The 26,833-nt window shown below is 33.6% G+C and overlaps 1 non-coding gene across 1 annotated transcript; it reads right to left on the minus strand.

Moving 5' to 3' along the window:
- Positions 1–24,629: 24,629 nt before the first annotated feature.
- LOC113262575 (U6 spliceosomal RNA) lies at positions 24,630–24,732 on the minus strand. The gene has a single exon (XR_003318857.2). It is a non-coding gene; the product is annotated as a U6 spliceosomal RNA (small nuclear RNA).
- Positions 24,733–26,833: the final 2,101 nt, after the last annotated feature.

Genomic DNA, 26,833 nt, shown 5'->3' on the forward strand with positions numbered 1-26,833 from the left:
TTCATATTGGCAGAATCCTGCAGAGGTCTCTCCTTAATTCTGGATCTGTGGTTTCTACCTTTTCCTTCCAGCCATTGTTAATGACAGACTTTTAGTAAGGATCTTTCTCTCCTGAACTGTTGGTATTTCTAAGGTTATTTTTTTCTCATTTACAGTAACTCTGTTTCACCATTTGGATTAATTATCCCAGTGAGCATTTGGGATATTAAAAGTTCACCTCTTTCATTTTTTTTTAATGTGGTGCTATTAAACATTCAAATACATATTGACCTGAGATGTTAGAAATTAATGAGCTTTTCCAGAAATTACTTCCCAGCTGTCATGCCTGATACCTATTTTTCAGTCTAACTGAATCTCCTCTTTACCAGAGATCCCACAGATAGTTGTTCATACTTCCTGCTGCTTGGAAGCCAAATTGTTGACTTCCTGTCTACACTCCCATTCTACAGAGAGCACAGCCCTTCAAGGTTAGTGAAATGAGAGAAGGGCAATGTAAGTATCAGCTGCCTAGATTGCTCTGAGCCACAACACAAAGTACCAGGAGAAGAATATCCACTTTTTTCCTATTTTGGGTCCTTGAATTCTAAGCTTTTTTACCATGCATCAGTGCCTATTAAATTAACCAATGCAGCAAGGGTATTTACAACTACATGATTTATTACTTAGCACTCACCTAGAAGAAAGAGGTGAGCTGTGTATCTGTCAGGAGGGTAGAGAGGTGGAGGGATTGGAGGTGGGAGGTCTCTCTCTTTCTTTAATATATTAGTTATGTTCTTCCTTCATGACCTATAGCAGAAAAATCCTCCCGAATTTCTCCATGAGAATGCTCCAAGGAAAAACTAACCAGCTTAATATGGATCTTACTTCCTATTTACTTCATTTATTTGTGTTTTTATCACCATGATATTACTAGCATAAGGTGGTGGTTCTGTTGCCAAGGCAACTGAAATGTTTAACTCCTTTTGTTATAATCCCTACTGAGTTCTTGGCTGTCCTTACTGTTTTTTGTTTGTTTGTTTGTGTGTGTGTTGTGTGGTTTTTTTTTTTTTTCTTTTTAGCTAAAGAATGAAATCCATTCCTTGTTTTTACATACTTTCTTTGCTGATATTCTCTTCACCACAGTGTTGTATTCACTACCATCCAGTCCTGATAAACTATGTAGTTTCTCCAGCACACACTTATTTGTTTACTTTCAATTATACTTGTTTACCTTGATGCCTTTTGTCTCCTCCCCCACTGTAGATATTTTCCCCACTGATTATTTCTCACTTATAAAAAAACACAGATTATTTATATTTAAGGAATGAATAAAAGGAGAAGAGTAAGACATGTGGAATGTGACAGGGTGGAATGTGGAATGTGACAGGGTGATCAGAGTTTTAGAAGACAAATCCATAAGGCAGTGGATCTCAGGTAAAGGAAAGGATTAAGAAAGTGTAATGATCAAGCTTAGAAATAATAGAGACAATTAAAAAAAATGTGCTTAAAGAGAGAAGGGAGTTGTAACAGAACAATTTGAATGTTAAATCCAATATGTTATATTTTTCAAATGGCTTATGTGAGACTACATCGGGATATACAAGAAATCAACTGAACTATGTTGAATTTGCAAATGATTCTTTTAAATGTTATATTATGTTCCCATTGCTTGTCCTAAAATAATAAAAGTTGTATCTTTTTATCCTGATGTTGGCTGTTAAATAGATTAAATTTGAGTAAATTTCCTCCTGGAATTTTATGGGAGCAAAGCTTTGAGTAATCTTGTTTGGCTTCTTGGTATATGTTTTAAAAATTTGTTGTGCTGTGGGACACCTGGGTGGTTAAGTTGGTTAAGCATCTGCCTTCAGCTCAGGTTGTGATCCCAGGGTCCTGGGATTGAGCCCCATGTTCAGCTCCTTGCTCAGCGGGAGCCTGCTTCTCCCTCTGCCTGCTGTTCCCCCTGCTTGTGCTCTCTCTGAAAAATAAATGAAATCTTAAAAAATAAATAAATAAAAAGTTGTTGTGCTGGTTTTATTGTGTTTCTTTTCTTCGTGTCATTATAAAAGTGATATATCTTCATGGAAGAAAGTACAGATATTCAAAATTAGATAAATAAAATTGTACAGAATTTGACTTTATACCAGAGAACACTTAAATTTTGAGTGCATAGACATTAAGTATTATGTATATTTTGTACAAAATTTGATTCTGCTGATAAATATTTTAGATGTGTGCTTTTTTATGCATATTAGTAATTATGAATATGTTTTTCGGATGTTAAATATGCTTTCATATCATAAGTTTAGTGGCTTCATGATATTTTATGTTATGGATATATGAATTTAGAAATTCCTATGCAAGATATCTATTTTAAAACTAATTCCATACACAAATTTAAATAATTAGCTAAGATATTTATACCTAAGAAATAATTATTATATGACAAATCAGTCCCCATCCTCTTTTTTCCCCTCATCCTCACTTTTTAAAAATTCCAGAATATGTATCTGTTAATTTAGATATAAATGCATTTATTCTTTTTTGTCTATTCTGCAAATACTCATTCTATTAATCATGGCAGGAATTATAAAGGCATCGATGCAGGAATTACTGTCTCACTTATTCAATCAAAACAGGGAAGAAATGTATTGTATTTATTCAATTGAAATAAATGGCAGCAAAGGGGAAGATAAGTGAATTGGTCTATTACAAAGTCTTTTAGAATAAGAAATTAACATTGAGTTGCATATGTATTTTACTTTTACTGTGCCAGAGAAATACGGAATTGAAATTCATATCTCAGAAGGTCTATAGGAATAGGAATTGAGTCATTTACTAAATTATTAAATTGTACTCTAAGTCATTAGCTTAGAAGTCTATTGGATTAATCTATGCTATCACAGGATTCTTTCCGTATTAATATTCTTTTCAGACTCTTCCACACAGTTTCTGAAGGTTATAAAGGGCTTAAAAATGACATCGTAAGGGGACACTTTGTTTTCTTACAGGTTAGTCTATACACAGGACAGAATTACAGGTAAAGCAGGAAAAATACTTCAATATGTCACATGTCCACTTAATAGCAATTTCTTTTCTATACTTCCTCTGTGACATGAGGCAGTGGGAACATAAAGTTTAAGTGCACCTGCGTTAATGAAATAGAATAGTGTTCATTTTAGTCCTTATCTTTATTTATTTATTTAAGCCACCTTCCCTGGCTAGGCTTTAGCTTGACTTGATAGAAAACAGATTTTTTAGTCACTCTATTGATGTGTTTGTATATAAAGGACGTTGACTACTGGTTATCAGAATTTTCTTCTTGAATCAGTAAGAGCTTGTATAGCTTTTTTTGAATGTCTCATAGATATCCACTTTCACAGTACCCAAAGCTCATTACTGTTTCTCAAAACATACCCTTTTCCTTTATTTCCCATGTTGGTGAATGATACTATCATTTAATTAAAGCCCTGGAGTCTTCCTAGATACATTTAGATTACTTTGGTAGATTTTAAACTGGGTTTCCTGTCCGATAACATTCAAATCTATTCCATTATTATTGCATCATATTTCTAAAATTGAAATCCATTCACAATAGTCCCTTGTCTAAAAGTACTAAGGACGTCCCAATATTCAAAAGCTATAGTTAAAAATCTTTGACATAAAAGGACTTTCATTGTATGATTTTGCTTAAAGTTTGTCTCTACTCTTCATATATACTTGTTAAAATTATGTTAAGCTGCTAGTAACAAAAACTCAAAAATAGATTTTTTAAAAGCGATTATCAGTTTATTTCTCACAAAAAAACAAATCCAACTATCTGAATCCCAGACACCAAGATGGAAAAGAGGGCAAAGAAGGTTATGTTACTGCCTTAAGAATTCTTCCAGATGGCATAAAACTGATCTCCACTTGCATGTCTTTGGCCAGAACGTAGTTATGTAGCCCTACCTAGATTTAAAGAAAGTTTATGTTCTTGTGATTAAGAGAGTCAAAGATCATTAATAGAGGAATAGAGAATGACAATTAATATTTGGTAGGCAACTAGATATTTCGCTACACCATTTGCTACACCAAGATACATGGAATGATTCGCTTTCTGAACATATCATGTTTCATGGAGATTCATGGTACTCTGTCTAGAATGCCTTACTCTTTCTTCATGCAGCTAATTTCTATGCATTCCTCAGATTCAATTGGAGTCTCTCCAAGAAACTTTCCATGATATTGTCAGTCGTATTTAGTAGGTTAGTACTTTATTTACACCTATTATTATCATCACTTCTCACTCTAAATACATTATAAATATATTTAAGTACCCATTTATGAATTTATGTTATCATTGTTTGCTTTTTCCACTAAATTTTATGTTCTTACACATTTAAACTCAAAATCAAGACCTTACTGGAATTATATAAACATAAGAATATATGAGATACCAGAAAAGCTAATGAGGAAGGAGTTTTTCACCCTCACATGAATCTGAGAGAAGACAAGAATCAAACTCTGGGAAGTGTTATTTTACATATGTCATCTTTCAAGTCTTGTCAGTTTTTATAAGATGGCCTATAAAAAAAAAAAAAAAGAAGCCTTTTAGCCATAAGTCTCATTCTTTTCCTATATGAAATAAGAGCTAAACTCTTTTATGTTTCATTTTGTTTTTTGGTTCAATAATTGTGATATAAAATTAAAATCTAATGCCTTTTTCTAAATTAAAATGTATGGAAAACAAAAACTTCTTGTCAAAGAGTAAGTGTTCCTAGCCATTGGACATTTTACATGATTGCTTTATTTAGTTTCTCAAGCCCTGCTGGAAAGAAATACTTGATATGTGTGATTGCATAGTATATCTTCCTGGAGAAAAAGCTATTATGCTGCTACTGATGGTCATCCATAAAATGCAGGATCTGTGCTGACCCTAAGAATGAGACTCATTGGGTTAGATATGTAGCAATACATTTATAGCAAAAGGCAAGGTGCTTCTAAAAGAGAAATGGGAGCTGGGTAGAAGTAACTTTAGTAATAGGGAACATGAATGTGACCCTGCCCCAAATTGGTTGCATTTAAGATAGCAGCAAAATGAAGCATGAACCAAATAGGTCCATAAGAAAGAGAGAAAAGACTACAACGAGCAAAGAAAATAGTAAAGTTCCCTTACGAGGTAAAAACGCATTGCCATAAAAAACAGTTCTACATGCCACTCGGCTTTAAGAAGATTGTTGATGATGATATTTTGAGTATTAGCCTAGTGCGTAATATTCGTGTCATGTTCAAATATTAACATATGAACAATGAATCACACCTAAATCCTTGATAAAAAAAATCTCCTGTACTTACACATTCCTTAGGAAATGCATTTTTTAAAAAATGTGTTGGGGGCACTGATGACTATTATGAAATAAATGAGATATTTTAGTGTAAGAAATAATTGGATATCTCAACTATAGACACAAACTACCAAGTTTAGGGGACTGGATTCTAATCATGGGATTGCACGCAGAGTGCAAAGAAGTTTCTCTCTTTATGACTTAGGTAATAAATTTGCTACCCTAGGGTGGGAAGAAATTCTGTAAAGGAATTAAAAATTCTGAAACTTTCCGTTATGATCCCTAAGAATAATGGTCTGAGGGCAATCCGTGTGAGGTATGTGGCCTCCATTTTCCCTGGCATGAGTTAGGATGAATTGAAGAAAAAAGCAAAGGTGAAGGGACTTGTCTCAATCCTAGGAGAAGAATGACAGTAAGGATTTTGGATTACCATGATTGGAAATGGGGGCAGGACCTGAGCACACAGTATCTTTGAATTAAAACAAGAAGAAACATTTTATTTAGTTTGTAATGGACAATGTAATGCCTGAACAATGAAACTGCATATTAATATTTGAAAGTGACCAGAAAAGCTGTGGATCAGCCTAAGCATTAGTCAAAGTGAGGAAGGATAATTGAACTAATGTGGCTTAAAAGGACAATGGAGATTAAAAAAAAAAAAAAAAAAAAAGGTAAGAGGCAAACAGTGTTGCTCTTGATATGTACCTACTGGAGTCTGAGGCCTTAATAATAATAAGGACTGTAAACTTCAGCAACATGGTTGCAAGCAGTCCCTATAGGCAGTTCTTAGGTTATCATGTTTTATGCTTAGAACAGGTATTTGTCTCAAGAAACAGGCTCATGATCATTCATTTACTCTCAATGAGTGGCAGAACGTATCAGGTACAAAAGCAAGAATTTCGTTCTGGGTTTTCCCGACTCAACAAGTCTTTGCTCTCTATTTTAAGATCGCCCAGTTAATATAATAATTATCAATATCAATCTTTGGACCCAATTAACTGTTTGGTTACTTTAATTGTCTATGAAAGCACTTGAAATAAGAGCCCAGTGAATGACACATGGATACGTCAGTATAAACTTAGTCGTCTCAAATTAGTCAAAGATAGCAGTATAGCACAAAACTAGGTCCTAGGTTGCTTTTAACTTTCCTAAGCAGGCACTATGCAACATATATCTGACCACATTAGATCATATTTGATTCTGAACATTTTAAATCATGGGCTATTTGTAAGCACATTTTTTTGCAGAACCAATTGTGCCAGTCTTGGAAGCCTCAGGGAGGAAAAATACGTTGGTGTTCTAAGAAAAAAGTGTATTTAAAGTAAAGAGAGGATGTTGAATTACCACACCTATATGAACAACATATGGATGGCTTGTATGTAACAACTGCTATATTTTTTTAGCATGTGAATCACAAAATAACCACTTTCAAAAATGTGTGAATGAAGAAATCCATTTTTTAGTCTGTAGCAATTTATGCATGTTAAGTCATATATGCTGCATTATATATTGAACAACTATTGTATTCTCTTCTTAGCTTCTCTATTGCAATGTTATATTTTGGTTAACTTACTATACACAGTATGCACACATTTTTCTTGCATTATAACTGGCTACATTATGCTAAGTCATTATTCAAAATAATGTATTGTTCATTGTATTCAGTTACCTATGTTGATGTGCTCCTATATCTCACTGTGTATCGTAGCTGGTAACAAAGATTATTTAAATGGGAGCCTACTTTACTTGCTCTGATTAGGTTGAATGAACAGTGTGATATAATTTTGTTTTGACTTTTCATGTAGATTATGAGAAACCATAATCAGTACATGGGTTCTCTACAAAATATGAAATGGAGAGAAAATTGACCAAATATCAGGGTTATTGCTAATCTATTTTCATCTACACTTTGAAGTCCTAGTCCAATAATAGGAATTTTCATTTATGGAAAATGTCACAGAGTTTGAGAAGGAATCTGAGAAGATTAACAAAGCGATAAATACGTTAAGTGCCATGTAAGATTTCCTCTTCTGGGAATACTTAATATTAGAAGGAAAGAAGGAAGAAGGACTTAATTTTGGTATTTAGTGTTTTATAGAGAATATTAAAAAAACTGAGCATTTTTCGTTTACTGAATTATCCTTTCATGTAGTTTTAAACAGAGAAACATGGAAATTCAGGAGTCATAAATGTTTAAACCAATCAAAGTAGCAATTGCTTTATGCTGAGTTATTCTATTTTTCTGAAAACAAACCTTCCATACAATAACTGAGAATAGATTTTTGTAGGACACAATTAAATTTTTCTTTCCTTGTAAAGATTTAGGTTGGTATGGGGGAAAAATAATTTCACCATATTGTCTGAATTAAACCTGGGATAAAACCTTTCCCTGAAAAAAAAATGTGCAAAGGGGAAAAAATAGGGTAGAAGCAGACATTACTCAGTAAGGAATCAGGTTTTTCTCTTAAAAACAAATTCCATGGGTCTTTGGAATCTCAGGGCCAATGTCAGCCTCTCCACATCTCTGTACAAATAACAAAGATGCATCTGTTCTGGAATAAAATACTTCACAAGAGCCCAATAAGTAGAACAGAGACTGGATATGTGTCCCCACTAACCCTTGGCAAAATTGCAGAATGTTGCTGAATTATTCCAGCTTTAAGACCTCATGTTTGTTTTCTTCTGATCCAAGCATTTGATTCATTTGTTAACATTTATATTTAAGGTATAATTATTCTTTCTATTTAAATTAAAATGCCTTAAAGAAAGGAACTAAGTATTTCTTGGGCAAAAGAAGGTGGTGTTTAATCACACAGTATTTTATTGTCAGTTTTTATAACCTCCAGCAATACAAATAAACTAACCTGTTGTAAGCTGTTTCAGGAAATTAGAACAAATGTACTTCATGGGCATCAAATCACACCATCCTCAGCCCACGTAACATAATTGTTTCTTCATGTTTGGTAACTAATTCCAAATTCCGATGTTCAATATTCTTGATAAAAACACAATACTCATTCAATAAAAAAGAAAGCATAAATATTTCTAAATTGTTTTTTTAATTTTGGCAAATGCTAATAGCATTATCAAGTTATTTAACAAATCCCTATTTGACAACTGTGTGTGTCATAATGCAATATTCAAAAAACAAAGGTTTTTAATCCGTTTGACTTAAATAAAACGTGATATGTGGCTTATTTTGCAAAAACTCCTCAGTTAAACCTACAATAAAGCACTTCATCAATTTCAGTAAATTCAATTTCCCAAACTCTCTTTTACAAACTTACTAAATTCATTTTTTAGTCCTTTCCATGTATCTGAGCATTAGGTTTGGCTTTTGATGTTAGGGATTTAAAAAGTGAATAAAAGTTAATCTCTGACCTTAAGGAACTCACTATTGGCTCTTGACAACATAATTTTTACCGAAATGAGTTCTTGAGTTGTGTAGAAATGATCTTTGCCCTAATGCTTCCCTGCAATAAATTGGTTACTCAGAATGTACACCTACCTAACTTCAAAGCTAATTTCAGAGGTACTGGGAGCTAAATTAAAGGTCTGTTTTTATAATTTTTCTGATTTCTGAATTGTTACTGCTATTAATACATGTGCTCAATTTCCCCCCTATTATCTAGAGTAGTAGTTTAAAAAAGCAAATATGAATACTTTGATTACAAGAAAACTTTTAAAAAAGAGAAGATGAAAAAGAAACAACAAGAACAAAACCTAAAAGCCTTTCTAAACTGTTGATAAGAATAAAAATGCAAAATATCCGGCTGAAACAGTTTTTATCATTAATGGAAAAATGTTTATTAATTTCAAGTGGATATATTTCTTTTCTTGAGTTTTGTACCATCAAATCAAATTAGCGTTTACAAAACTTTACAGTTCAAAAATCATGGAGCTTTACATTATATAAGTTATTTTGGGGAGGGAAGCAGTTTAAAGTGATGAAAAGACCAGTAAAACGTTTTTGATAAATTAAAAAAATAATGTTTTAACTTCTTTTGAAAACTGGACCAAGAAAATATGATGATGATGAAGGAATAATAAAGAATTGAAACAGGAACTCTTTACCATTTGCCTTTGGTTCTTGCATTGTGCCTGTGAACAGCAGTATTTACAGGCCCTAAGAGTATTTCAGTGTGTTAACTTCTGAGAAATCTTAAACCTGGTTTTTATCCAAAACCCAAAAAACAGTGATGCACATCATCCTTTAAAATTCCTGGATCTTGGGGTGCCTGGCTGGTTCAGTCAGTGGAGCGTGTGACTCTTGATCTCAGGGTTGTAAGTTTGAGCCCACATTGGGTGTAGAGATTACTTAAAAATAAAATATTTAAAATTCCTGATCTTGTTGTCATTTTCATGCTTTTGCCTCTAGAGATTAGGTGATTTTTGTGTAGCCCTGGGGCGATCATCTGGTTTTCAGACTGTCAAAAACTTTTAACTCCAGAGAGATACCTTATCCTGACCCCGAATTGTCCTTGAATGGAATTTGTTATATGATTCTACCTTTCTTTTCATATTCTCTTTCTGTAACCTAAGGGAAACCTATATCAATACCTTTTTATCTATCTATATTTCTCTATAAAGTGTCAGTGAACAAATCTTTAGATATTATAATTTCTAGAAGTATGAAGATTGCTTGAGTTTTTAATTCATAAAGAAATAATAACTTATCATGGAGTCTCTGATTCTGTCCATAGTATACTTTGTCATTCTACATAGAAAACCTCTAGTTCTACAATAGACCTTAATTCATGGAAGTTTCAAGAAGTATGGAGGGCATTATTTTGGATATTAAATAAATGATGAAAGAGAAATTATTATGAATTTCCCATCTGACCTCCTAAAGAACCTGGGAAAAATCTAAATCCTCAAAACCACATTTTGGATGACTATAACATAATTAAAAATTCTAGTCTCATCTGTGGAACTCTCAAAAATGAGAACTCCATGAAATCACATTTAGTAATGACCCAAGAAAAAGTGGGCCTCTCTACTCCGCAATTGTAGAAATACTAGAATAAATGCGTTCTTCAAAACTGTATTGAAACTATTCTATATCCTTCGGGAATCTGTTCTTTAATTTGGCAAATGCTAATTGTTGTTTTATTTTCTTTTGTAGAGTCAGTCCTCTTAAGTTTGCTCTATGAAAAATTTTCCTTATTGCATGATAATTTCCCCAAATTTCACCCCATCAAAAATTTGGCTTTAATCTATTTTAATCCTAATCAGTATGATCGGATTTTCTACATTTTCTTATAAAGCTTTGTTGATCTATTAGAATCTAACGTAATTATTTTATCATATTTTTTTCCTGTTGAGATAGAGGAAGAATGACCACATCTATGTTCTTGAATGTGATTTCTACTTCAAGAGATCACAAAATAGCTTGGTTGTTTCTGTTGCCACATTTCATTACAAGCTTGTATATAATTTGCCTTCTGTTATCACCCCTGGATCTCTTTTGGCATTGAACACAAGTTTTACCTGCCCCTTGTATGTGCTAGGTTATTTTTTCCTAGATGCTTTATGTGGTTTGCATTTTTACAAGCTGACTCTTGAATTTGTACAGCCTTTCTCGTATTTCTAACCTGTTTTAGTGCAGCTGTATTATTTTTGTTCTTTTCTCTTTGTTAACCTGACCTGATTTAGAATAATGTGAAAAATAATGTTTATATCCTGATCTACTATTTTCCCAAAGTTCTAGCAATAGATTCAGTATTTTTTTATTTGTATAATACAGAATGAAATTTTAAGTTAGTGTCTAGAATAACCCAAGTACAGTATAACCTTACACCTTTAAAATAAGAACTTGATTTTAAAGTCATGGCTATGTAATTATTGTGAATGTACTTCTTTAAATATTTTTGCAGTATTTTTGAATATTTTACATTATGTAGTAAAACAGCAAGCTGTAAACTGTAGCTCATAACCTTTTCTTACTAAGTAAAAACATTCTGTTCTTGAGTTTGGGAAAATGATCACTGTCTAGTTAGAGAAAACACTGTGTCAAATGGAATAGGATATACCATGCAAATTATTTTTTTACAATTGTTAGTTTGATTTCATACAGATGATATATTTGATATCAACTTAAATTTATCATAAGATACTTGTATTTTGAAGCAATTTTTAAAGCCCCATCACATTTTGAAGTAGCCCTATCACTGCTTTACAGCAGGATTTCTTGGTGGCTTCATTAGGATTATCAATTTTCAGAAATATTGTTCGCATATGTACTATTTGGCCATACATCTTCTATTACTTTGTTGAAGACATTGTTGGTGGAATGAAGGAATTTATTTGAAGATAGCCTTTATGTTGGTTCTGTGGGAAGATTAGAATGTTCAAAACCCTATGATTGCTCATTTTCTCTGGAAAAATTAAGTCAAAACCATATGATGATGATGACTAACATGTTTTGATTCCGTCTTTCAAATCATTACCTGAACTACTGGGTTCCAAACTACAGACTTTGAAAGTATGTGCAGCCAGTGAATTTCTTAATGTCACCACCTTTCACATCTCTCCCATCTTCTCTCCCTGTTCTTGATTTTATTAGACTCCTCAAACAAAAGTGCCTGCCTCCTGTAAACAGGTTTAGACTTCCCCAGTTTCCCATTAAAATAAAACTAGAACAGAAAGGCGTATACAGGAAGGATATTACATTTCTCATTAGGCCTGCCGCCTTACTCTCATTAGGCCTACCTTGATTTCCCTTTAGAAGCTGGGCTTATAGAGCAGTGTTTGCTCATGGCTGTCTTTGCTGGCTTGACTTACCATCTACAAGTCTTGCAGAGGAATGAACAGCTTGTAGTAGATGTTATTTCCTTTAGATAGCCCTCATTTTCTGAACTCCGATTTATCCAAATTCTTTAAAAAATACTGGAGAAAACAGAATTTTCTTTCATTTTAACTCCTTTTTTTAAAAATGATATTTCCATGCTTATCATAGAAGGGCCACATTTTAAAAAATGAGTTTTCATGAGAACTTACAGGTGCATAAAACTCAACATTAAAAAAAAAGTATTTAAAAACTTTTAATTATGTCCTAGTTTCTACCATTTCTCATTGAAATTTCAGATTTAATTGTCTTTCCTCTATTCTCAGCTTTCTTGGAACGTTTCTTGAATTGCATTTGTTTCTGCCAGATTTGTAAAATAAAACTACCTTATTTGCTTTTGACTTTGCACATTCACTACTGAGATTTTCAGTAGTTTTTTTTTATTTCTAAACTTTATTATGGAACATAAACGTTTTAATTTGTGAGGTGAATCTTTCTAAGTACACAAAAAGAAATAAAACATTACATTGAAGTACATCTCAGAGTTTGCTTCTAAAATATTGTTTCCTGACAGCAGTGTTGACACTGATTTTCAGAAAAGAAGACATGGAAACCATTTTACCCCGTAAACACCTCCTCTGGGACTTTTGTACAGTCTTTGCAATTGTGACCACTAATATCTGAGAGGGGGTTTAAAGAGGAAGGCATTTCTAACCCTATGGTATTTCTGTCAGGGATAGAAAATAATTATGTTAGCATAACTAACCTTATTCTTTTTTAAAGACTTATAAAATTATCTATCCTTTTGCCTAAGTGCTTTGAGTCCAAGGTCAAGAGCATATTGCATTAATGCAATAAGCTTTTATTGAATGGTTCTTTCATGTCAAGCAAAGTACTGTTTGTTGCTATAGATGCAAGCCAGTCAAGATTTTCTTTGGAAGACTGCCTTTCTTTCTTTCTTTCTTTCTTTCTTTCTTTCTTTCTTTCTTTCTTTCTTTCTTCTCTCTCTCTCTCTTTCTTTCTTTCTTTCTTTCTTTCTTTCTTTCTTTCTTTCTTTCTCTTTCTCCTTCCCTCCTTCCTCCCTCCCTCTCCCTCCTTTTCCCTCCCTCTTTCTCCCCTCTCTTCCCCTCCCTCCCTCACTCCCTCCCTCTTTCCTTTAGTAACTTCCATATTCCCTTCATCCCTCCCTCCATCCCTCCCTTTCTCCCTCCCTCTTTCCTCTAATACCTTCCTTCCTTCCTTCCTTCCTTCCTTCCTTCCTTCCTTCCTTCCTTCCTTCCCTAAATGACTCATACATTTTAACCCTGACTTTGAGAGAGAGAATGGTACTATCTTATTATTCCTGGAGCATGGAGTAAAATTGTCACACTGTGAGAAAAGTCAAGTTGAAGAAGATGATACTACAGCATAGATATTTGTGAAGGGAGAAGAATTTGTGGATTTTTTCTAATTACCACCAAAGGCCAGCCCCAAATTTATGGATTGCTCATCTTTTATTTTAAGCAGCCCTTTTCCTGATCAGAATGTTAAATAGGACAGTTTGTGCAAGCATAAGAGGCTTATTTTATATTTAGTTGAAAAAAATGCAAAAAAAAATGTCTTAGAGACTCTGCAAGTTCAATATATCTAAAACTGACTTCATTACCACATTCTCTATGATGCAAACATAACATGTTCAAAACCAAACCTACTTCAAATTAAAAAAAAAAAAAAACCCACAACATTTAAACTCAATTTCTTGGTTAATACCTTCAACTCAGTATTGCTATTTAGAATCTATGAAGACACATTTCCTTGTTGTTAAAACCCATCTTTTACCACATTTTTTAAGGCAATTACTTATACCTCAGAAATATCTCTGTAATGCCACTTCTTGGCGGTTCTCATTAGCACAAGTTTAGGTCAGGACTTAACTTTTACCCTATACCCAGGCCCCCCTCTCAGTCTTTCTTTCCTCTAGCACATATTCCATATTGCCTCTGTAATCTTTATAAAACTGGATCTGTTGGTAGCCACATTACTTGGGAATTGTATGACTTCACTAAGTCTGCCATAATAAAATACAACACACTGCACAGCCGAAACAGCAGCTATTTATTTTCTCACAGTTCTGGAGGCTTGAAGTCCAAGATCGAGGTGTCAGCAGGTTTGGTTTCTTCTGAGGCGCTCTCCTTGCCTTGCAGATGGCTGTCTTCTAGGTGTGTTCTCACATGGTCATCCCTCAGTCTACATGTTGTCAATGTTCTAATTTCCTCTTCTTAAAAAGACACCAGTCATACTGGAGTAAAGCCCACCCATATGACCTCATTTTACTTTAATTACCTTTTTAAAGACTCTGTCTTCAAATACAGTTACATTCTAACATACTGGGAGTTAAGACTTCAGCATATGAATTTGGGGGAGATAAAACTGAGCCGATAACAATGACAAATTCTTTCCCATGTACATGAGGTCTCTCTCATTTGACCCTAATATATCTGTGTTCTCATCCTTTGTCAGTCTACTCCACTCTATTTACCTACATCTGTTCAAAGTGAAATTCTTTCTGTCTGAAGTGCCCTTGTCACTTCTCTACCTGAAAAAACATCCATTCTTCTCTCAAATACTTTCTCAAATATTACCTCCCAAGTGATAACACAATTGCCTACACAGTAATGCCTTTGTTTATACAGATAATGAAATGTGGAGTCAAAGGTCATTAAAGTGTTTAAAGCTGGACTCATCTCTGTATTTATTTTATACCCCTTTTTTCCACTCCTCTATTAGCCCACTTTTGTTTTATACTGCCTTGTTACATGTATCTTTCTAAATTGAATTGAATATTCATATGAGCTAGATGGGATATAAAGGTATCATGAAATATTAAATGCCTACATGGACATTGAGCTTATTGCTGAGGATGCATGATGACTGATTTCTACTCTCAAAGAGTTTATGCTTGCAATAAAACAATCTTATACACCTTTATTATAGAATCTTCCATGTTGTACTTTAATTTAGTTATACACCTTTATGTCTCTTTGGCTGGACAGTAATCACAAATATTAGGGACTTTTATTTTCTCTCTGTTCATCCCCAGGACCTAGCATAATGTCTGGAATAATACATATTTGTTTAAAAGAGCAAAGGAGAAATGGTGAAAATAAGACATAATTTCTCCCTCCTCACAGGCAAATAATTGACAAATTTAAGTGACAAAACTTTATGGATCAGAATAAAAGCATTTCATTAATCTAGCATCTTTTAAACATATAGAATCTCAGCTCCTCTGATCAGCAGCTATTTTATGTCTGATAGCAAGTGTGCTCTACTTTTTCCAGTATTGAAATCCTTCCTTCATCTCTGTCAAGTTTAAAGAAAAGAAAGCTTTCAAACGTAAGCTATTCTACCACAGATAGTCTCATTCAAAAGGTCACTCTACCCCTTGTATACAGTAAGTAATTGGATCTAGATTTTCAGTAAATGGTCAGTACTTAATCACTGTCATTTGGTCTCACAATATGTCAATTTATCTTACTCACTCAATTTCACTTTGACAAGAGATAGTATGATTATCCAGGAGCATGCCTTCTGCCATATTTCAGTAATGTTATAGCCAACAGGGACGATGAATTAGTTTCCTGGTACTGTTCTTACATGTTCAGTCCTTTAGGTTCTAATTTAACCCTTCTCTTCTCACTTGATACGTTCTCCCTGACACGCTAATCTATTCTCCTGACATCAGTTATATCCTATACACAGATTATTCCCAAATCTAGATCTCCAGCTAAGACCATCCATTTCAGATTCGAGTCTATAGAGTCAGCTTCCTCTTGCACATTTTTCCATAGTGTCCAACCATTGATATCAGTGTCCCTAACATCAAGATGATATTCTTTGGCCCTGGCAATCTGCTCATTTTCCCCATCACCTATTTCAACAAATGTTACCATGTTCTCAAACTTGGACCTCACTCAAACCTCACTAATTATTTTTCCTTGTTATTTGCCCCACATATAACACATCATCTATTCTACCAGTTACACATCCTCATATTCCTTGACTCTGTCAATTTTATTTCCACTCCTGCTACGTAGTTCAAAAACCATCCTCTCTCATCAGCATACTGAAATAGGTAACAAATTGTTCTTTTTTCTGTTAAACCCTGTTCACCTACAAATCATTATTCTTTTTGGAACTTGTAGGATATTGCCCAAATCCAAAGCCAAACATTTAGATCCTCTACTTAAACTCTTGTGATGGTCTTTAATGCTTTAAAAATAGTGTAAATTACTTTGCATACTCAAATTATTACCTAACTGACTTCTATTTATTTTTAGTTTAAGGTTAGACATCACTTGCTATGGGAAGTGATTTTTAAACAGTGCACTGTTAGTGAAATTCCTCTTAATATTCTCACTATGTGTTTCCATGCAATGTGGACTACCCTGTGTTTGCAATGGATTGTAATTTCCTATTTGCCAGTATGGCAGGGGCTACTTCTGTTTGTTCAACATTATATTTTCAACTTTAGTACAGAGCTTTTTATAAATTATGCAATATATTCTTAATATTTATTGTGTGGGTATCAAATGAGTAAAGATGATAAACCCAATACTTCTGGTTTAGAACAAAATTAGCTAAATGTAGTAGATCTTGTTATATTTCAACCAACTGCTACCCAACCTCTATCTTTATGAAAAGAAAATCAATCTTTTAAAAAATTACCTATGTCCATCCCCAAACTTAATCAAATGTGAAAATCCTATTCATTTGCAATTGGTACTTTTTGTTTTTCTTATAGCTAGATTTGACCATGTGACACCGTTTCGGCTAATGAGAATTTGCCTCTTATTCCCAAGGCAAAATTTTAACTTTTTTCTTCTCCTCTCTAATAAATGGGACAGATGTAGGAAAAGAGCTTGTTGCTGTTATCATTTTCCTCTTATTCTTGACCAGATAGCAAGAATGATGCTTGGAGATGTGACATCCATGTCATAAGTCTGAGGTGACACTCGGGAGGACAAAAGCAACTACGCTAAAATTATAAGGAAGGAAAAAATCTTTTGGGGTCTTTGAAGAAATTGTTGAGCTATCAACACAAAGCTATTAACTTTGGGCTTCTTACCAAGTAAACTATAAATAACCTCAACAGTATAAGTCACTGTCCATAGAGTGTTTTGTCTCTTATTTTATAATGGATATTCTAATCCTCAGCACTATTTGATATTGCACATAGTAGAGTACCTGTCTCATAGGTAATGTTAAATAAAATGTCTTGAATAAAAAGCATAGGGAAAGATACTTTTTAGAGTTCTGCATATGCTCTCTGAACACTCAAACTCTTCTCCACAGTGAAAATGATGCAATGTAAAATAATATAATGTTCTTGGAAAACCTAAAATATAATGATAAAGACACATGATCATAGTCTACTAATTTTATTGACAGTTAATGAGTTAGATATTAGCAAGTAAACAAAAAGAAATCAAGGTATTTTTGCTCATGACTGGTTGTTAAATTGATGTTTCTATGGAGGAATGAGGGCTGGAATCTCCTATCTCAGCATCTTACTAAAGTCACTCCCCATAATATTTAAGAAAACATTTAAGAAAATCAGTAGTTATTTAGGAAATAAAAATGTATCACTATGAGTTTTTCAACTGTCTTTTCATGGGAACAAATAATCTTTGTTTTTGTTCATATTGTTTTTTGTTTTTGGGGGGTTTTTTTGTTCACTTGTTTTAAAATTTATTTTCCATAATTATAGATGCTGTTAATTTGGGAAGCCTTTTTTTTTTTTTTTGCTTTTTTTTTTTAATTTTGTGATTTTGCATTCCTTGATGATGATGAGGATGAGGATGAGGATGATGATGTCAGTGACTATACTTATTGCTAGCCCTTAATAAGTATGCAATATATTATAGCCAGCGTTCTTGTCGCTTTAGAAATCTTAGCACTTTACTTCTTAAAGAAATCTATGAAGTAGGCATTACTATTTAATGATGAGTAAATAGAGACAAAGACAAGATAACCAACTTATCCAAAGTCACATAGCAAGAACTCCAAAGATACAGGATTCAAATTTGGACCTTCAGAGAACGCTCTTGACTACTGCACAAAGCTTCCTCTTATATGTAGGTACTTCTTGGAAAAAAGCAATTATGGTAATAACAAAATAAGAATGATCTCCCCAATCTCCAAGTTTATTTTTTTAAATATTTATTATTTATTTTGAGAAAAAGAGAGAGACAGAGTGGAGGGAGGGGAAGAGGGAGAGAATCTTCAAGCAGACTCCCCCTGAGCATGGAGCCAGACATGGGGCTTGATCTCATGACCAATGAGATCATGGCCTGAGCTGAAACCTAGAGTCTGAGGCTTAACCAAATGGGCCACCCAGGGACCCCCCAATCTCCAAGTTTAAAAACAACTTGAATAAGAAAAAAAAATCTAAAGTCCATCTCAATTTACATGATATCCTGGTTCCACTATGTGGGCAAATTATTTACCCTCAACCGTGGAGCTTTAGTGATCATGTGTTACACAGGAATAATATCAAATATCCATTTTGCAGGACTATTGATTATTGGTATGGGTTATGGATATGGATCTACTGTGCCTGTCAAAATTATAATTAAAATTATTTGTGTTTTTGTATTTTATAAATTTTTGTAAATGATCATATGTTGCTTAATTATAAAAACATAGATAAATATTATTAAACTAAACATAGTATTTGACATGTAGTACAAGCTTGGATATTAGTTCTTATTTAAAATAAAAATAAAGGCTCTGGGGACTTGCATTTTCTGAGTTAATTCTTTCATTATTAACCAATTACATCAAAGACAAACCAGAGTCACATATTTACATACATAAAATATTATTGGCTGGAAATAAAAAGTATAAATTGGAGGGGTGCCGGGGTGGCTCAGTTGGTAAAGTGTCCAATTTTTCATCTTCTCTCAGGTCATGATCTCAGGGTCATGAGATTGAGCCCCACGTCAGGCTTTGCTCTCAGTGTGGAGTCTGCTTGAGACTCTCTCCCTTCCCCTCCCTCTCTACCTCTTCTCCTGCTCTCTCTCTCTCCTCTAAAATAAATTAATTAATTAAGTCTTTTTTTAAAAAAAACCCTACACATTGGATATATGATGTCCTATGTCACACAGCTCTCCCCTCTCCACTATCACTGCATGTAAGACAGAAGAAGATTTCACTTTTAAGTGAATTTTAGCCTGGTCGTGTTCTTCCAGACTCCTTTCCCATCATTAAGAACAATTTTATCTAGTTACTTTCTCATTTATTTTTTTCAGTTTTGCTGAAAACGATGAACTCTGGACATTTGCAACAAGTTGAGCTGCAAATAAGGTTAGTAATTAGAAAGGCTAATTCCAAACTGCTCAGCCAAGAGCAGTCTACCAAATTATGCTTTATAGTGAAAGAACATAAATGCAAACTCAGGGTGCATATTGTCAATCTTAACTCTTTATCTTCTTAAAAGTAAGGTTATCAGTTAAAATATTTTAATATATATATTGAACTATGGTAAGATCATTGATTTTAAAGAAATAAATGCCTTATATCCCATATGTAGTAACTAAGTATATAAAAGGTATGTGTACATATAGATAGGTATATAATTTAAACATACTTAGTAATGGTACCTGTATACAAATATATGTTTTCATATTAGTCCATACATTAATCTCTGATGAAATAAGATAGAGATATATGTAGCATAGAAGTAAATCAGTTAAAATGCTTTGGGTTGTCACCAGCCAAAACCCCAAAATCAGTTTATAGGTTTGAGAAAAGTTAAACACACTTTTTAAAAGCATGCTTTAAAGAGGAATTTGCAGTGGTAATTACAACTTATTTAATATGAAGAAAATGAAATAATGTGTTATAAGGTGCTGATAGCATTGTGCAAAAACCCGAAGCAGAGAGGTTTTGTGTCTCAGTTTGGTCCACTTCAATAAATTTCTTGGCCTGCACTTAAAATTCTAAAGCACATCTTTGAACATGACTTTCACAGTGATATGATTTTGTTCTTCAATGAACATTATACATTGTTTAATTTAAAAGATAAAGGGAAGGCATTATTCTATAAAAGACGAAATGAAGGGATTTCAATGCAAATGTCAAGTTGCCTGTGTCTAGGATATGAAGAGCCTGTAGCTTTGGATTTTCTTTTCTTTCCACAGATCCATTAATTAAAGATAATACTTAATCTCTTACCAAAGTCACATCTGACTTTTTGAATAGTTCCATCAGCGGCACCTACAAGCCACACTTAACATTAAATAGAAAGATAGGATCACTGATTACAAGGTCTTGGAAAGGAGGAAACCCAGAGATTATTTTACAAATACAGCTGTAGCAGGCTGGACCCATTCCAGAGTTAGAGAACTGTAGAATAATTGAGGAAAGGCAATGAATGGACGTGGGTGTCTTTGCCCTCTTGTTTTAGGAAGGTTTGATAACCTCCAGGTAACACAACATTTCATCCATTTGTATTTTTCTTCAGATGGCATTAACAAACCAGATGTTTCCAATATCCAGATGTCTCTTGCAAGCATAGAAAACTTAAGGTATTTAGCCAACATTGCACTTTCAGAAGTTTTAGAAAAAAATACGCTTGCACTGTTTTATCCCCAACAGAGCTGCCGTTTTCTTAATATATACTGTTGTTTTTTCTGTCATGTTTTTCTAGAAACACCGATACTCCAAACAACTACACACATGGTGATATAAAGGAGAAATTAATATTTGAAATAGGCATTGAAACCTTCTGCTCAAAATGTTACTGCTGGTATTTTGCCACAGCACCATCTTTTATGAAATAGCTACCCCTTTTTGAGAGACTGCATTCCCTAAACATGGCTGACCACCTTAACCTCCCTGGCTCATTTAATCTCCTCCCCTCCCTTCACCTCTCCTCTCCTCCCCTCCCCCCTTCTCTCCTTTCTTTTCTCTACTTCTTTCTCCCATCCTCTCCTCCCCTTCCCTCTCTTCCCCTGTCAGTGTCTCAACAGAAGTTCAATGAGATTAAATAACCTGCAAAGGACCACACAGTTGCTAAGCGGAAAGTAAAGATCAAAACCCAGGCCCATCAAATTATTGAGTGGGCATTATAGATTTTTTTCTAACCCTAACCCTATGCACCTGTCACACAGTTTGAGTGAGACCAACACATGCAAATTCTGAGAGTGAACTCTGACAGCTTAGTGTTACAGGGCACTGAGTCTGGAAAACTTGTCTGAAGTCTATGTATTATCTCATGGAAACTGTGCTTATTTGTGTGTGTGTGTGTGTGTGTGTGTGTGTGTGTGTGTGTGTGTGCAGGGCAGTTTGAAGGAAGGTCGTGGTCAGACTCAACTCAGTGGCAGAAGTTTTGCAGTGCCATTTGGGATAGATATGAATGTGATCAGACCAAAAGTTAGAGAACTAGGACTTAGGCTATGGCAGAAGTGCAGTCCAAAGATGATACTAGTTCACTAAACCCAAGGATGAAAAAATAGATTCAAGAAACATTTAGGAGAAACAAACAATAAACATTGGTGATGAGATACAGAGACATTGATAATAATATTGATTAATAATAAACAATTATAATCTTACAATTATAGCAATTATTGCCCTCAATTCTTCCAACCTATTTACTCACTTTCTTTGGACGTGAAACAAATCCTCATACGTTCTGCAGAAAGTCTTTTTATGGCATTCATGATGTTATTAGCATAGAGAAGAATGTCAAAGTTAAAAATAGATCGATCTGTTTCTTGATTCATAATGTGTTAGCAATGCTTAACATATAGATGGTCTCCCTACCATAATCCAAGGGAAGGGATGAAACATCCTGTGTCAAACAGAATCAGCATATTTTCGTAGTGTCTATGATGTTTTACAGGTAGAGACCTGGTTTATCAGAATAGGAAAGAAAAATACAGGAGCATTGAAGCCTAAGATGCCCTCTGAAGCCCAGGTAAATGGTCTTATATAACTTCCTTTTTGTATCCAATAAAATAGAGTTATCTCTACTCCATACAAAAATACTGAGGTGTTTTGCATTAGACAGATTTTTGTAGGAGTCCTAATTATTTGGAGTTTGTTGGTTCACAGATGATAACCCTGCTAAAAGATAAATGAAAATAAAACAGGAAAAAACTGAGAGAATGCTTTAGCTTCACTTATTAAGAATTTTCAAGTTGCTTATAATGATAAAAAGTCAGAACTTGAGATTTGAAATTTCTTAATTACGCTGTGGTTTGCTGTACACGTCTATGCCTGGAATAATGTATATTACAATATGTAATACATATCAAATATATACCAGAGGTTCTGTTCATAAACTATGTTGCGACTTACATAAAGTTCTGAGTTAAAAAACATCGTTTTCCGTACATCCACATTGTAGTTTAATGGACAACCTTGAATGTATGGATCCATATTAACTACTCAAATATAATGCTTAGAATCAGAAAACTAAGTATGTAACATTTCTCACACGCACACAAAAATAATAATAAATTGCTTGTTTTTGGTTGGGCGTGTTAATCACAGATCTGGTTTATATGTATACAATCTACACATATTTTTTTAGTTGCCAATAAATACATCCATAAATATCTAAAATCAGATTATCTTGACTGTGACAATTGACTTGGATTAATTTTAAATTTTTCGACCAAAATCATGTCAAAAACAACTGAATTATTCATTTGTCAACCAAGTCATCTTAGCGAGAAAGGCGGCACATTCACATTTCTTTCCAATTTCGAATGCTTTCTTTTGGAATTAGGAACTCGTGGTTCATATTGTCTTCACATATTCAATTTTAAATCTCCAAAGTAAGAACATCCATGAAAAATCATGGAAATATTAAAAGAATACTACTTTAAAACTGCTTTAATGGTACTTTTGTTTGAGAGTTCCAATAAGTCTATTTTCAGTCTTGTTTACAAAATTTACACCACCACCCACTCATCCCGTCTTCATTTAATGTTGAAAACGGTTGTGCAGTGTTCATTTTAACAAAGGATCTGCAGATGCCATGTGGCAAAGAGGCAGATACAAGACACAATCCCAATTGTCAAGGTACTTGCCAATGGGAGAGATAAGAAAGTAGCACAAGGAAGCATGTGTCAGAGGCTCTATTTGAAGAACAAAAAAATTACTATGGGAGTGTATTAGAAGAGTACAAACATGGGGGGTGCCTGGGTGGCTCAGTAGTCAAGCATCTGCCTTCAGCTCAGGGCATGATCCCAGCGTTCTGGGATCGAGCCCCACATCAGGCTCCTCCACTGGAAGCCTGCTTCTTCTTCTCCCACTCCTCCTGCTTGTGTTCCCTCTCTTGCTGGCTGTCTCTATCTCCATCAAATAAATAAATAAAATCTTAAAAAAAAAAAAGAGTACAAATATGGGTTGTGTTTCACTAAGTTTTATGGCTATTTTTTTTTTTAAATAGAACATTTCTTTTGAAGCTTTGATAACATAATGAATTCTATAAAAATGTTGGAAGCTGTCAAAGCCCAGTGCATTCACGGAAGAAAAATTTATTTTTTTTGGTACAATGTAATGTCCTTCTCTCTGTGTTCTTGTTTTTACCCTTTGGTCTGGGGCACCATTCTTCAGGGAAATGTGGAGTACAAAAAAAAAGAAAAAGAGAGAGTTAACACCCTTTCACTTTAATATACATACCTCTTGTTTTCATGCAAAAAAATATGGGAATAACTTTTGAATCAGATATGCTACTTGTTTTAAGACCAATATGTCCTGTGAATTAGAAGCAGATTAAAAGTCCCCTGAGTTTTCCTGTCATGGCATACTTTCCAGAAAAGAAATTTCCTCATACATATTTAGAAAAAAAATATTATTCTGGATTTTCTCCTTCCTTCTTTTTGGGAGAACAACAAACAGGACTGTGATAACAGGATCCTGGATAATTAACAAATCGATCATTGTGTGTCATTGCCATATTTCTATAGTCAAATTTGGGAGAAGGCTGTTGTGTTCTCATCAGAGTCCTGTAATGCATGACTTGTGACTAAGTTCCAACTGGATAAGCAGCCAGCTTATCACAATCTTGGAAAAGCTTGCAGCTTTCTCAAAAAAGCCCCACGTACTTTTTTTGCAGAACCCAAGGCTTTTCTAAGATTTGTTTTCTCAGGTTGGTTTGTCTCAAAACCTGTATTTTTAGAGCCTGTTACAAGACTTATAGTGTGCCAAAAAATCAGAATTAAGTTTGTTTTTGTCAGATAACTTAGAAAACATGATGTCAACTAATAGATACTTATTGCCATAGAGCAATATACATTTTCATAAAATTATAGGAGAGATTTCAGATTTTTTTACATCCACATGATAATTGTATTTCTCAAAAACTGTTTGTTTTTTTTTTTTAATTGATATTCAATGAAGAACAGATTGGAAATAATTCGATATGTGAATCTCACTTTATAATTAATATTTGTATATTAGTGATATATGTAGGGAAATCTATAATGAGAAAATAATTGACTCTAATTATCTGTAATAGAAGTTTGATTTAATATTGCAGAAGCAATAAATTACATATTTAGTGGTAGACTTAATAATGCTTTGGCCATACTAATCTTCTCTGTATCATTCCAATTTTAGCATATGTGCTGCTGAAGTGAGCACAATAATACTTTGAATATAACTAACTCAATTAAAATACATAAAACTATACTATTTTCTTAGTAATATCGGCCAAAATTTACCTAAATTTTTGTCGACTTCAAATAGCATTATGTACTTGAAAGATGCAGTTTTTAATTTTTGAAATGCATAGATCACTTATCAAAACCACATTAATACTTCTTAGTTCATGAATATAATCAAGTCTATGTTTTCAAGCATCTGCTTTCCAACACCACACACACCTACACACATGCAATATAATTTTACCATTTTTTGGTCTTTCTTTATACACCTTAATATTGTAAAGATCTTATAGTTAGCTACAGCACTTTTTGAGCACAAATGCAAAATTAGAATCCCTGGATTTAAGTACTGACTCTGTATTTTACTATTTTGCGAATTTGATGGAATTATTTAATATTCCTGGGCTTCATGAATGTCATCTACGAAACAGGATACAATAAAACCTATTTCACATTATGCATAATCAAACAATGTAATTCACGTTAAAGAGCAGTATATTCTGTAACATACTACGTGTGTTTTTTTACACGTAAAGTATTTATCTGTTGTGTGCATAGTATAGTGTTACACTCTGAAGTAAACAGAAAAGAGATTTGGAGTAATGGAAAATATAATAAATCTTTATCAAAGAATTGTAATCTATTTCAGCGAGAAGAAATGACCATATCAAGCATTCAAGTAGTGACACAGATGAAAGCAAACAGCGTAAGATTGTGCTCCCTAACAGTGATAAATGCCACAGAATGTTGCCTAGGTTTAAAGGCCTGGGGACTCAATGTGGCATGAAACTATATGGGAGTATATAACAGAGGTGTTGCTCTTGAATTGGACATCTAAAAAGATGGGTATGCTTGGAGCAGGAGCACTGTGATGGATAATAATAGTCAATGAATTAGATGAGTTAACAATGCAGGGTCTTAAATAGCAATAAAAGCTGGGCTCTTATGTGGAAGGGAATGGGTCTCACTGTGGGCTTCCGAGCGGGGCAAATTTCATAATGCAATGAGACCCAACTAGGCAAATAAATTTGGTATGAGAGTGCCGGGTGGATTTACAAGGAGATTCAGTAGGAAAGAAAGAGAATACAAATCTAGAATCTAGCTTTAATGGCTTTGGAAATCTAGCCCAAATTGCATTACTCAAAATTACCTAATTTTTTTTGTCTGAATGTCATTCAGTAAATTTAAATCCACGTAAAATTTGACAAAATCTGAAAATAGCAGTAATCCTTACAGAAACAGCTATTTGCCTAAGGAGCAATCAACAAGTGTCTTTGCAATTGTACCGCTCAATGACTTATGATTATTAAATTTATAATGTGTTGAGAATTGGAAGCTAATTCCTTTAATTTCACTGAATTCTTCTAAATTAGATTTTTCTGTTCCAGTGCTAGGAATCTTTAATTAATAATAATAATAATAATAATAATAATAATAAATAATTATTATTTAACTTAGAGCAGAGAGACTTTATAGTCATTGTTCTGGTGAATGAGAGGTTTTTCTAAGTTTGAGAGGCAGGGTCATGTTGTCCTCAATAATTCACCATGACAAAAGAAGTTAAATAACTGAGTTAAAGAGCATTAAATAGATAAAAAGCCCCAACTTTTTGGAAGAGTAGGAAGTGGAAAAGAGGGAGACAGTGAAGGAAAAATTTGGGAAAAAACAGCTAGCTTTGATCACCCAAGTCATTCGTTAAGTGAGGAGCTCAAAATATAGTATACTGACATCTGGATTATAGATTATCTAGTCAAATACATCAGCTTCCTTTTTTTTTTTTTTTTTTTTTTTTTTTTTTACTATTTGATAAACTCTGATAAGAATGATGTTATCTTGAGGGTGTTTAGACCACAATATTAATGTTTCACCATGGAAACAAAGCTGGTTATGTTCTTAATTTTCTCAAGTATTAACTATAATTGTCAACTATTCATTATCTCCTGGATCCTCAGAGTAGATCATCACTATATGTAATCTTATGAAAGGATGCTTAAATCTTTATATCTTATTATGTGATACAAAATATGTGACATTTTTAAAAAACATTAGCTTCTTAATAATCTTCTTAATACTACTTA

This window comes from Ursus arctos, unplaced genomic scaffold (genome assembly GCF_023065955.2).
Source record: "Ursus arctos isolate Adak ecotype North America unplaced genomic scaffold, UrsArc2.0 scaffold_9, whole genome shotgun sequence".
NCBI lineage: Eukaryota > Metazoa > Chordata > Mammalia > Carnivora > Ursidae > Ursus > Ursus arctos.